Here is a 14,544-nt window from a genome sequence, read left to right as displayed (position 1 = left end):
GGGGACGGGGAAATAAAAACATAATAATAATAGAAGTAAAAATAAACAGGGTAAATTAATGTCAATGCCTTGCGCCTTCATCGCATCTCTGATCAACCCTGAAAATTACGAGCGGAGAAGAGAAATGGTTAGTGCATTAAAGATCGACAACCCTGATTTACCGGGATAAATCAGGGTTAGAAACCATAAGGTTAAATAATTTAAAGACCAATAATTTAAATAAAGTCAAAGGTTAAAGAAAAGTCGAGAGTTCGATCTAATATATCAATTAAATAATTATTGGATTAAATCCTAATTATTTAATTGATTAAAAGTATTTATGAAAATAGAATTGAATTTTAAATTAAAAAAAACAATTATCAATAGAATTGTAAAAAAAATCGAACTTTCGATAAAAATTAATAATTATAATTTCAATATAAAAAAACTAACTTATTAAGATAAGTAAAAAATAAATAAATAATTAAAAAGAAGAATTGTAATAAAAGAAAAGAAATAAAAAAAAAGTGTTTATGTAATTAACAATAAAAAAAATAAAAACTTAGCTTTGTGATTAGGTGTGATGCGCCCCTAGGGGTCTATGATGGACTGGCATATGATTAAGCATTGGATCTGATCTGGGAATGATCCTAGGGCTAGAATGTGAGCGTGTATCGTGAACCCTGGAGCCTGTAGCGCATGGGAACCTGCAGAGAAATTTATTGAAAAAATATGCAAGGGCCAGAGATCGAACCCTGGACCCTTGGGTGAACAACCAAGCGCATTTGCCAAACCTACCAGATCCGTATGTTCGTTTAGCAAATACTCCTAATAAATTATAAAAGAAACCTCACGAATAAGAAAAAATTGGCGCGCGAATTTTAAATGGGCCAATGGCATGACGATAGCGCATCGTCTTCTTCACTAGAACCTGCAAACGAAGCTTTTACAGCGCTTCTAACTGATTAGCCATAAAAGACCATATCTATTACACCTGTTAATCATGAACACATTCATACACGCATGAAAATTAAAACTAAAACCATATTTGAGTTCCTCTGGGCCATACGAGTCTCATGGTACCTGTATAAATCCCTAATTCGTGTCGAATCAATAAACCCTAATTCAACACATACGAACCCTAAAATGACAATCCCTGGCAAACGATTATGAAGGTGCAATTAAATGTCCAGAAAGACTCTATGCATCATGGTAAACAATAATATGTATCCAAACAACACCAATGATGTATGAATAATGTAAATCGACCCCAATTAGATATTGATAAACCATGGTGTATTGTTGATGATCCTGGACGTTTGGCTTGTGAAAGACGACTCAGAAAGCTTCAGTCAACACCTGGGGATCATTTGGGATGATCACAATGCTTTGAATCGGCCTCAACCTTTAAATTGATTTCGGAATTCCTTTGGTTCTTGAAGAGACGAATTAGGGGTCTCTCTGGCTGCAAAAACGTGTCTTAGGGGTCTGATCTTGTTCACTACTTATAATAGTGTGAATTAGGTTAATAAAATAAGAGAAAATCTTAGTGAATCATGGATTTGCAATCTTGAAATTTTGATTGGAAATTTGTCTTTAAAAGCTTCTAAATTTGGCTAATTTGATCCAATCTTTTTCCAATTAGCTGTTGCACGAAATTTGATTGAATATTTTGTTTAAATGGTGACTGAATGTGAGTGGAATTGAGGTCCTTAACAAAATATTTGATTTTCCATGATTTATATAAATTAATTATCACTTTTGAATGATCAGAAATTCATATAAATCAAATAAAATTCAAAAATTCGTGGAAATTAAGTGTGGAGTCTTGGATAACTTAAGGATCAAGATTGGATCATAAAAAGTTGGGCTTTTTTACAAGAAAATCCATTTTGAAGCCTTTGTTTCACATTTTTCCTTTTAAAATTGTCCAACTTTGACAAGGCATATCTCCCTCAATTTTTAAGATATGGAGGAGTTCTAGGACTTTTTGGAAACCTCAAGATGTCCTCTACAAGCCACTTTGGAAAATTGTTTTCGTTTGAAGATTTTATCTTGATGATATGGGCTTTGACAAAAAACTGCCTTTGGTTGACTTTCAAAAAGGACCTATAGTATCTTGATCCATATCTCTCAAATGAAGCATTTTTGGACTTGGCTTGTGAGAGACAAATTTGTAGAAAATTCAATTTCCTTCGAATTGAGCTTTAGATGGGAAATTTCTGATGTTCCATGTGAAAGTTATGGCTGGTCAAAGTTCAGTTGACTTTTAGTCCAAAATTCTAATTTAGAAACTTTGAATTTTGTTGATTTCTGAACTTTCCTTGATGAATCATGATCAATTATTGATCAAATGATGAATGACACCTCAAAATAAGGATGTTGACCAAAAATCAGGAATTTTGACTGTACTTTGACCACATTTGACTTTTAGGTCAAACTAGACGACTGTTGACTTTTCTGAGCAATTGACTGGACAATCCTTGGATTTGAAGCTTGTACTTTGCCATAGAGACGGTTTGAAACATCATAAGCCATATGAAATCCATTGGAGACTTTGATTCATTCATTTTCTTTAGAGAATTCAAAACCCTAAGTTCATTGAGCCATTGTCTAGGAGAGTGTGTCCTTGAGTTTTGAACTTTGGTATGAGCTTGAAAGGAGAAGTGAGATGGGAAAATTTTGGGGTATTACAGAGTCAGTTATGCAAGGGGAAGGTATTAGCATCCCTCTCGTCCGTGGTACCCCACAGGATCCACTTTTGCTTGTTTCTAATCTAAGGGTGTGTGGGTGTAACATGCCATGTGCTAAGGGAAACATCCAATGGAACTATATACAAGATAAGAAAGAAAAGTCAGACAAAATAAGAAAAGAAAATTCGCTCACTAGGGCGTTTGTACCTTGTGCTTACGTACCTCCAATGTGCAATGAAGAAATCAGAGTGTCGTAGTTCGGCTCAAAAATTTCTGTTTCTATCCTGATTCGCGTCTCCTAGAGAAACGGAACCGAACACCTAGGGGAGCATTCAACTAACAAGAAACGTCACAATATACTAGCAAACATGGCATGTGAACAGGCATCACATATAAGAAAATAAGCATGGTGAGCATACATAGAACATGTGAACAGTTATCACAAAGATATCATACGAACATACACCGTAGATAGAAAAACAAACATGTAACAAACATACATGAATGTGGGTGAGTGAACATGCATCACAAGTGACATCGTACGAACAGGCATCGTAGATAAAAGATATACATGTAACAAGCATACATGCATCGAAAACATGTAATAGGCATACATGTCAAATGTGAACAAGCATCACAAATATCATACGAACAGACATCGTAGATAAAAGAACATACATGTAACAGGCATACACACATGGCAGACATGTACAGGCATACATGTGAAGGTGTGTTAACATGCATCATAAGTGATATCGTACTAACAAGCATCGCAGGTAAAATACATGCACGTAACGGGCATACATACATGGCAAACATGTAACAGGCATACATGTCAAATGTTACCAAGCAACACGGATAAACTGCGAACAGGCATCGCAAATAACATGTAACAGGCATACATGAATACAACATGTGAACAGGCATCACAAATGAAAATAAGCGAACATGAATCGTAAACACATCATGTTATTCAAGTCAAACATGTGTGAAACAAGTAATGCATACATGTTATCCAGGTCAAACATGTGATACCAAAGATAAGTAATGCATACATACTATTCAGGTCAAACATGCAAGCCAAGATAAAGCAAAGTTAACATATATGTTATTCAAGTCAAACATGCACAGGTATCAAGCAAACAAGTAATGAAAACATGTTATTCAGGTTAAACATGTGATACCGAAGAAAGCAATGCAAACATACATGTTATTCAGGTCAAACATGTAAAAGCTAAGCATGTTATTCAAGTCAAACATACATAGCAAGGATAAAGCAAGGATAACATTCATGTTATTCAGGTCAAACATACATAGCAAGGATAAAGCAAGGATAACATTCATGTTATTCAGGTCAAACATGCACAAGTATCAAGCAAACAAGTAATGCAAACATGTTATTCAGGTCAAACATGTGATACATAAGAAAGTGATGCAAACATACATGTTATTCATGTCAAACACGTAAAAGCTAAGCATGTTATTCAAGTCAAACATACATAGAAAGGATAACGAGCAAGTGCACGATAATAGCACACGATAGTACATAATCGAGCACCGCTCGAAAAGCGAGCAACTACCAAAGTAGTGATCAAATCAATGAGGCATAATAATGTCATACAAACGATCCTGACTCGTAAAGCAAACATCTACGAGGCGCAGGCCAAGTAGTAGGAAATGGGGGTCCCTCCATAACCAAGAGGAGCGAATCACCCTAGTCAACCAAGCATTAGACCAAACAACAATAGAGAGGTCAGGCCATAGACAAGAGGGGCGCGTCCCTCTCAGCAACCAAGTCGTCACACTGTAGGAAATAGGGGGTTTCTTAACCGCAGTATCATGTTATCAGGTCAAGAAAGGATCTGGGGGAAAAGGTGCATGCATACACCAAGCGTCAGCTTCGGGCAACGCGAGCTATATAAAATGTGGAGGTTTGGTTGCTAAACCCGTCCACATGCCTTATTCATGTTTTAGACTCGATTTGGATCTTTGGCACATGTTGAGAACATCTACTTACAAAAAGTGAGCATAAGAACGACTGGACTGAAAGTTGCAGGGGTTGATTGCGAACCCTCTTCGCTTGCCTTCTCGAGGACTTATAATTGCCTTTGTGAGGACTTTCTACAAGCACAAACGTAAACACACCGACAAAAAGAGAGCCTCACTCGAGGACTTATCCAGATGCGGGATGCCTAGTCCTAATTTTCATGGCAAGTATGATGAATGTCTACCCTGCTTCTCATGTTATGTATGATGCGAGAAAGAGAATAAAAAAGGCACAAGAAATGTTACAAACAGATAGCAAATCCGTAACGAGCTAGCAAGCGAAAGCAAAGAAGTCTAAAATACTTTGCGTAAGCTAGCACCAAGCAAAGTCAGAAATACGACATAAGCGTCAAAGCAATGCGGTGTGAAAATAAATCATAACCGACATGTGGTGTGTATTAGACACAACCACACAAGCAACTTGCGAGAAACACAATCCAGACAAAATGCGTGAACAATGTATATACATCTCAAGAATGAGAGACAAAGAGAAATCGCAACGAAAGCGAAATCAAATTCATGAATGAAGCGGAATGCAAATGCTTTTCAATTGAAATAAACGATTGAAAGCTCACTTGAAACGCCTTGCACAAGTCAACGAATGCATTAGTAATAACAAGGAGGTATCTCTATCCTCCATAGAAAATAATTGAAATTACATTTTAATTAAATTCTAAAGGCAAAAATCTAACAAGACTAAAATTATAATGTTTTTATTCATTTTTTATTCTCTTTTTTATGATGCTAAAATCTAACAAAAATGATGATCTTATGTCCTTTTTGTCACCTAAAATAATAATAATGAGAAAGATCTAACAATAAACCTAATTCTAGTTAGGAAAAAAATGTGATAAGGGGGTTTAAGCTTAAAAGGCATGTGTAAACAGCAAGATGGCATAGAGGCCTAATCTGATGGCCCGGGAGCATTTTTATAAGCCAACAAAAATGGAAAGACGCGCAACATGGGCCTCATATGGGGGTATGATATCATTTTTGGTAGCCCAAGGTATATGATCCAGATCTTTATTGATTCAATTCACCTTTTTTTGTTAACTCATTCAGATTTTATTTATTAATACCAATTAACTCATTTAATGATTTCTATAATTCAATTAATCTCTAATTAAAATTACTAAAACAAAGAAAGGGGAAATTAGGGTTGAAGTTGTGACCATTGGAATTTCTCTGAAGCTTCCTTCTCCTTCCTTCAGTCATGAGCTGTGCTGGTGGAACTCAACCTCATCTTTTCTGATCCAAATTTGACTCTCCTCTTTCGACCTCGTCTCAAGATCTCTCGGATCACTCTCTCCATTGCGATTCCGTTGCATAAATTAAAGGTAAGGATGCTCGAATAAGCTGATAAAAGGAAAGGGAACGGTTACTCGTCGAAGCCGCTTCGACGGTGCTTGAAGCGTCACGATGACAAACGAAAACCCACGGCTATTCCACCGGACCTCAGGTACTCCTTCACGCATACTTCTTTTCACTCTTGGTTTCTTATTCTTCGTTTCTCAATTTTCTTCTCCTGTTTCTTGTGTTTTGTGTAACACCCGTAATTAAATTAATTATTTAATTAAATTATTTTCAGATTATTTGTTGATAAGTTGTTATATGTTGCGTTGCGTTGTGTTGCTAAGTTGATTATTTTAGTGGATTAGTCGGTTGATTACTAATAGTATTATTTAGTATTATTAATATTAGAAATAATATTAATATAAATATTGGTCTTATATGAAATCATTTGTGTTGGGCTTATTTTATAGTTGTGTATAGCAAAGTGGGGGTGTGAATGTTAGGCCCAATAAGAGAAATAGAAAATTATGTGATTAATTGAAATAAAAGAAATTAGAGGTGGCAGTAGAAAGAGTTTTAGGTCTTATCAGAAAAAAGGAACAAGGATTTTGGAGAAGAGAAGAGAAAAAGGGGGTTTTGGAGCTTGACCGTGGAAAATTGCAGAGGAGGAGAAGAGAGGAGGGGCAAAGGTTAGAAGCTATGGAAAAAGCTAGGTTCAACCGGTGGAATAGAGCGATCTCCAATCCAAGGTAAGGGTGAGGTTCTGACTCTATAATGGGATATATAATGGATATTATGTAGGGATTGGGTAGTGTAAAATTGTTGTTGTGTGTGTGTTGATTTATTGTGAATGTTTTGAAACTGATGCAATTGGTTGTTGCCGATGAATTCATTGTTGAATATTGTATATGTTGATGTGGTATAAATGTTGTGTTCCTGTGATTATGATTAATTGTTGTGTTGATCTGAGACGAGGGTGAATGAAAAAACTAGGGAACTTCTATAGGTAGAGGAGGAAGAAGAAAAAAAATAGTGTGGGAGGCGCTGCCTCCACACACTTTAAGGAGGAGGCGCGAGTCTCATTTGATGAGGCAGTCTAGGAGGCGCTTTCCTCCATGATGAGAAGGTAAGGAGGCGATAGCCTTCATTTTGGGAGGTGAGTGTCACTCACTTTATTTTATTTTTATTAGTATATTAATCAGGTGCCAGTACTGTGTTAGCATTAGGATAATTCATATATATATATATATAAATACATGTAATGCTAAGTAGTAATTATATTTTTTAATTATGAAAATCAATTCATTAGTTGAATGACTCATTTGAATGATTAGTAACCTTAATAGAAATAAAATAGCAGGAGAAAAATATAGAAATACTAGTTAGTGGTGCGTGCTCGCATGTAAATAGTGATTGATCCCATATAAATAGTGATTGCTCTCATATGAATATTGTCATACCCCAATTTTTGACCCTAAAAATCATACATCAATTGCATATTAATCATTAATCAAGAGCTTCACTTGGAAGTTTTGTTTGTGGTGTTGCACTCACCTCATCAATAAGAGGGACCATCAAGCACCAATGATTGTTTATCTTGTATGCATATTATACTAACCCAAATACCAAAAATATTTCTTTGTTTCTTTGTATGCTTTTGTTTTGTAGGTACTAAGCCAAGACATCCATAAGCAAGGCATTTTCCACATTTTTGACAACATGAAATCGATTTCCCTCTTGGGTAAATCGATTTCCCTACAACAATTTTCAACAAAATCACATTCTGGACAGCATAAAATTGATTTCCCTCCTGGATAAATTGATTTCCCTAGTGTATTTTGCGCCAAATTCTCTTCTGGAACAGAGTGAAATCTATTTCACTCCTGGGGAAATCGATTTCCTTGAGGCGATTTTCAAAAAAAAAATAGAGAGGGAAGCTTGATTTGATTTTGGCACCTATTTTCTTTGACCATTTTTGTCATTTTACCAATTTTCCACCTCACCAAAATAATTCCCTTCATTAATTCCATTTTAACCTCATTTTACCATTTTTTACCATTTAAATGCCATTTAATTACCAATTAAACACAGGCTTATTAACCAAGAGCAAATGACCAAATTGCCACTACTCTTACTCTCATCCTATAAATAGAGGTCACTACTCTCTCATTTCTCAAGCTTGGAGAGCCAAAAAATTGCTTGCAAATTCATTTCTCACCCTTTCCAAAACCCTCACCCAAAGTTCATTTTCATAGAATTAGTGAGATCCACATTGAATCTTGCTAATTTTGAACTAAACCTCCTACATATCACTCTTTTCTTTGTTTGTTCATCTCCAAATTTGAAGGATCTACACACTTTGTGCTTGTTCTTGAAGCTACTCCAAGACTTTTGTTCAAGAAGTGGTCATTTGCTAGATCCATGATGTAGATCTTTATTGCTTGTGTTCAATGCATCTTTGATGCTATATTGATGATATTTGCTGGTTTTGTGATGGAAATTTCGTGCTCAAGTTGATGTGTGACCATAAGGTGTTTGTATATTTGTTCAAATCAAGTTTCATGCCTTTAAATGATGTTTTTGCTGAAATTCCCCCTGATGAAATCGATTTCCTTAAGGCTGAAATCGATTTCATGCTATACGTAACTTGTTTTTTTTTTTGAAAATTGCACCATGGAAATCGATTTCCCCCTGCATGAAATCGATTTCCTGCTGGCAGAAAGTGGTTTTTTGCCTTTTTTATGCTTGTTTTGGCTTCCTTCTTCCTCCACTTTATTAATATCATTGGATCTAGGATGTTGATAGGTTTGAAATGACCAAATCCATAATATTAGATGAATGATATTAATGATAGTGTAAGTTGATTTTACTTTATGCATTTTATCTTCTTCTTCTCTTTTTTTCTTTTGATCGATAAAAGTCTTAACACCTTGAGAATTCTATGGATTCTTGGTAAAGACTAGATCGTTACCTATTTTCTTTTCGTGTCGTATTGCTTTTGGAGAGTGATCTACATATCGCTTCTCTCGCACGCATTAGCACATAAAGTTTTGACCGGCCTCGTTGTAGGGTGATTTCTACATAAATCACTTGGCGATCTGCTTAACATAGCGCAATATTTCGTGTCCCGAATCAAAAAGATCAAATATGGAAGAGAATTGTATGCAGTTGATTTAAGACTTATGAAAATTTATCGTGTAGTCGCTATGATTTTATCAAGCTTCTGATAAGTTTCCATTGACTTTAAATCCAAGAACATCCTTCACTCACCATCGATCTTCCTTGCTAACTTTGATAACATACTTGACAAGTTTCAAGATGGTTATCTTTAACATCTAACAATTGACTTTAATTTCCGCAATTTCTTATATTGCTCTTTATATTTTGCTTTATGCTTTACTTTATCATATCATCATATTTACATTCCGCTATTTTCTCTTTGTCCATTTGGACGTTTATATTCCGCTATTTTTTCTTTGTCCATTTGGACATATGTTTATATTTCCGCCATTTTCTTTTTGTCCACTTGGACCATACTTTACTTTTATGCTAAAACACTAATAATCAACAAAAATCTAAAAAACACATAAGGCTCTGTTTCGGACTATTGGTTACTATCCTGAGCATTTTGGAGATTCGGACTTATGGACTTAGGACCTCTGGACCCTTATTCTGTTGTTACTCTGCTGTTATTTTGTCTGTCTGGCATTGGATTGTTGTCTGTTTGTGTATGCAGGTATTTCCTTGAAAGTCCTTGATGGTTAATTCCAAGGCATTCGTATAAGGATTTTACCCGAAAACAGCCGTTACTCTGCCCAATTTTTCGTCAGAATTTTAATGTGCTTAATGCAAAGTGGTGCTAAAGATAATAAGTTCATCTGGATCCCCAAGTGTTAATGTGTTGGTACTGATAAGTCCAAAGGATGGGAAATCTACCTTGACTCATAATGTCAAGTGTTGGCTTCATAATTTGGTTAGACTGTTTCTTTCCTTAGCTTTTATTTTATGCATTAGGTTAGCCTCTTCATCTCCTCCCACTTCTTAGATTTTCAAAATCTTCTCTCTTTTTACAAAACCTTCTTATGTTTGCAACCTTTTCAAAAAAACTTTCTTTAAAATATCTTTTGCCCTTAGTTGCCTTTTCTTCAAAAGTTTAGACACGACTAATTGTCGAACCGAGTGGTTATACCCCCACAATTTTGAAATTGATTGATATAATGAGATCTTTTCCGCGTGAGAGAGCTAGTGGCATACTCGTTGATTTTATCCGAGTTGGAGCCCTTCTTTCATTTGCGATGCAAAGAACTTGTTTGTTCTCATGCTCAAAATCAATGGCTGAGTATTTCTCTCCGACGATGATAAAGTGTTTATTCGTTTTTAAAATGTTTTCCCTTTAAGCGGAACTACATTAGCTCTGACTTCTCCATTGCACTGAGGAGGTATGTAGGCACAAAGTTTAATGCTTTGCCGAGCTTATTTTAAAAATAAAACAAACCCTTTTTAGCACACACACGACACAGATTTTCAAAAACGTTCCTGTGGAGTACCACAGATATGAGGGGTGCTTTAAACCTTCCCCTCATATAATCAACACTCGTACCTGAGATCTCTTTCTTGTTTTAAAAACAAAACTTTGGGTTTTACGTTCTTTTCCCTTTTCCTTTGGAAACAATAAAGCGCGGTGGCGATTTCAAACGAAATATTGATTCGAGTCAATCCTATGGCTTCGATATCAGATTTTCTCCGCTACAGAAAAATGGTGACTTCATTGGGGATCCAGTTTTAAGTGTGTTAAGCCTATTTTTGTTTATCTGTGTGTTTATCTGTATATATTGTTGTGTGCTTTGTGTGTTTATTTTCTTTCTTTTCCTTTTTGGTGCTCGATGGTTCCTCTGTGATGAGACAAAGTTCTAACCCGAACTTTGGTGAGTAACTTGAGATAGGAGGTGGTAAGACCAATAGTCGCATGTCAGGAGCAATCCTTACCATGAGCGTCATATGGTGGAACCCCAATCAGTGGAGGCCGCATGGAAGGTGGTAGATGTTGTTACGAACCATCGTGATAACGCTATTACTTTCAATAGTGAGTGTCCGTAGAAGCTGAATGGCCTAGAACCCTTTTAACCAATCTAAGCCTTTTTAGGATGTAGTGCAGAAACAAGATCAAGTACCAATTTGAGCTTGTTGTCATGCGATACTACGCTCAGACGAGGTCTTTTTAGGCATATTATTGGCGCCCATGAGCAATTGTGCATGCCGGTAATATCCGATAGAAGATTGAAAACTCTGGGAACCTTTGTAGAACCCGATTGGCAGGTACAAAATTCCCTAGATCACGCCTTGTGGGATGGGTAGACCCATGGCTTCATGCTCGTGACGTCAAACCTAAGAACCTGGATTGTGTGATTTTGTGTGATTTGATGTGATCTTGTGTGCTCTTGATTGTGATTGATGCATAAACCATGCATTCATAAAAATGACCTTCACAAATGGTTTTCAAGGAACTTAGAGACATTTTTTGTAAACATCACAGGTACCATGGATCAAAAGAGAAGCATCAAGAAGTACACTTTCAGGAATTCAAGTGCAAGGGAATTGAAAGAGCTAGCAACTTTGGTTCCTAATCTTGACAACTTCAAAAACCGTTATGGGAAATTAATCTATCTTGAGGACCAAAGTGGAAAAGGGGATTCTTGAGACTCTTGTGCAGTTTTATGACCCGGTTTATCATTGTTTCACCTTTCCTGATTATCAGCTTATGCCCACTTTGGAGGAGTATTCTTATTGGACTGGTTATCCAGTTATGAATGATATACCGTTTAGTGGTCTGGAGAAAGAGCCTCAGGTTGATGAGATAGCAGAGCTTCTTCATTTGAAGATATCAGATGTGAAAGCAAACATGACCAAAAAAGGAGGAACTTGGGGGTTGACTTCTAAGTTCTTGATTGGAAAGGCTTCTATGTTGGCTAGTAAAGGAAGTATGATTGCTTTTGAGACATTTCTGGCCTTGCTCATCTATGGTTTGATACTCTTTCCCAACATTGACAACTTTGTCGATGTTAATGCTATTCGGATCTTCATGATTGGGAATCCCGTTCCTACTTTGCTTGGGATACTTATCATTCCATTCACTATAGGGCTGATAAGAAAGGTGGACTTATCAACTGTTGCACTCCTTTGCTCTATAAGTGGTTTATTTCGCACTTACCTCAGGCTAAGAATTTCTTGAACAATCTCGATGGTCTCTCATGGTCTCAGAAGATCATGCCTCTTACTAATGGGAATATCCATTGGTACAATCCTGCTTATGACATTGGTGAGATTATTGATAGTTGTGGAGAATTCCCTAATGTACCTCTTCTTGGTATACAAGGAGGAATTACCTACAACCCCATTCTTGCAAGGCGTCAATTTTGCTACCCCATGAAGGAGAGACCCACTAATATTCTTGTGTCAGGAATCTTCTATCTTAATCAAGATGGAAATTCGGATATAAGAAATCGGTTTGTGCGTGCTTGGCACCATATTGATAGGAAGAGACATTTGGGAAAGAAACAATGTGTTGCTCTCAAAGACTATACTGATTGGGTTCAAGCTAGAGCTCACACTTTTCAGATGCCTTATTTACTCGAGGAGCCTTCTCTACTCATTACTCCACCATTGTCTTTCACTACTCCTGTTGAAAGTAGTGAGGAACATCTAGAGCTCGTGGCTAAGTTGAGAGCGGAAAGAGATGCTTGGGAGAAGAAGTTTCATGCTTCTGAGCTTGAAAACAAAGAGTTGAAGATACATTTGAAAGAAAAAGATGAGATGCTTGATATCCAAGATGGTTGGTTGATGGAAAAGGATGATCATATTCGTCATCAAGAAGAGCTACTTCAACAACATGGTGAAAAGCGAAAGAGACAACAAGAGGATTTATTTTCCTCTAGTAGTCATGAAGATTCAGTTGCCTGGAAGGAAGTTGCTGATAAGTTGATGGTCGAGAATGCTCATTTGAAGGCCTTTTATGAAGATGAGTTGGAAAAGCTCCGTAGGAAGCTGCAGAGAGGAGTTGGATCTTCGTCCTAAGTGTTCCCTTCTAGTTTTTAGCTTTTCCTTTGTTTTGTAATTTTTGGATCTTTGAATCCTTTTGTATGCTTTTCTATTATTAATGAAGATTTTGTTATGCTGTTTTTTGCTAATGTTTACAATTAATGTCTTAAAGTTCCTTGAAAACCAATAATAAAAATCATTTGCATTGCATTTCTTGCATCATTCTGCATTTTGGTCTTGCTTCCGAGAGTATTCCCGAGGTCTTATTCAGTGTTCTTCATACAGAATCAAGCTGTCTCACCGGTATAACACTCGAGCTAACTGCAAGAAAAAAATGGAAGGTCTTGAACAAGAGAATCGTGAGCTACGTGAAGAGGTTGTTACTTTGAGATCTGGTGTGGATCGTCTCACTACTCTAGTTGAGACATTGATGGCTGCTCAGAATCAGAATCAGGTTCCTCCTCCCAATGCCCAAGCTCAGGGTCAAACCACTGTGATTTCTGAAATTGCTGCTACAACCATTCCTGTTGTTCCTGCTGGTGCTACTCGGCAACGTATGCCTAATGGATATCCCTGGGGCATGCCTGAAGGTTATTTGTCTGTTCCTGAATGACTCGTCCTTTGACTCCTGTTATGGTCAACACATCTCCTATTGTTCATACTGGTCCTTTTGTCCCAGAGCCCATTTATGATGCTGCTCCAAGTGAAATTCAAGACAGAATGGATGGTTTCCAAGATCAGTTTGAAGAACTGCAGAAAGAGATGAAAGCTCTCCGTGGGAAAGAAATGTTTGGAAAGAATGTGCATGATCTTTGCCTTATTCCCAATGTGAAAGTACCTGCTAAGTTCAAGTTGCTTGAATTTGAGAAGTATAAAGGAAATTCATGTCCTCAGGCACATCTGGTGATGTATGTAAGAAAGATGTCCACTCACACTGATGATCAACGTCTGTTGATTCACTATTTCCAAGATAGTTTGACTGGAGCTGCTTCTAAGTGGTATATGGGCCTTGATAGCACCCATATTGGCACTTTTAATGACTTAGCTGAGGCGTTTGTGAAGCAATACAAGTATAATGTGGACATGGCTCCTGATAGGGATCAATTGCGAGCTATGATACAGAAAGAAAAGGAATCCTTCAAGGAATATGCTCAGAGATGGCGTAAGGTTGCCGCCCAAGTGATTCCTTCGATGGAAGAAAAAGAGATGACTAAGATTTTCCTGAAGACTCTTGGTCCATTTTACTATGAGAAAATGATTGCAAGTGCTCCTGTAGACTTCACCGAAATGGTGGGTCTGGGTGTCAGATTGGAAGAAGCTGTGCGAGAAGGTCGTCTGGTTTGGAATGACAATTCGTCTGGTGGTGCGAAGAAGTATGGTTCTTCATTCCAGAAGAAGAAGGAATCAGATGCTAATGCTGTTTCTCATGGGAGGAATAGTCGATTCAGAAATCAATCTCAACAAGTGGCGTCAGTAACTCCTGTTGTGAATTCAGTGC

This window comes from Vicia villosa, linkage group LG7 (genome assembly GCF_029867415.1).
Source record: "Vicia villosa cultivar HV-30 ecotype Madison, WI linkage group LG7, Vvil1.0, whole genome shotgun sequence".
In the NCBI taxonomy this organism is placed as follows: Eukaryota; Viridiplantae; Streptophyta; class Magnoliopsida; order Fabales; family Fabaceae; genus Vicia; species Vicia villosa.
Note: the sequence above shows the minus strand (reverse complement) of the source record.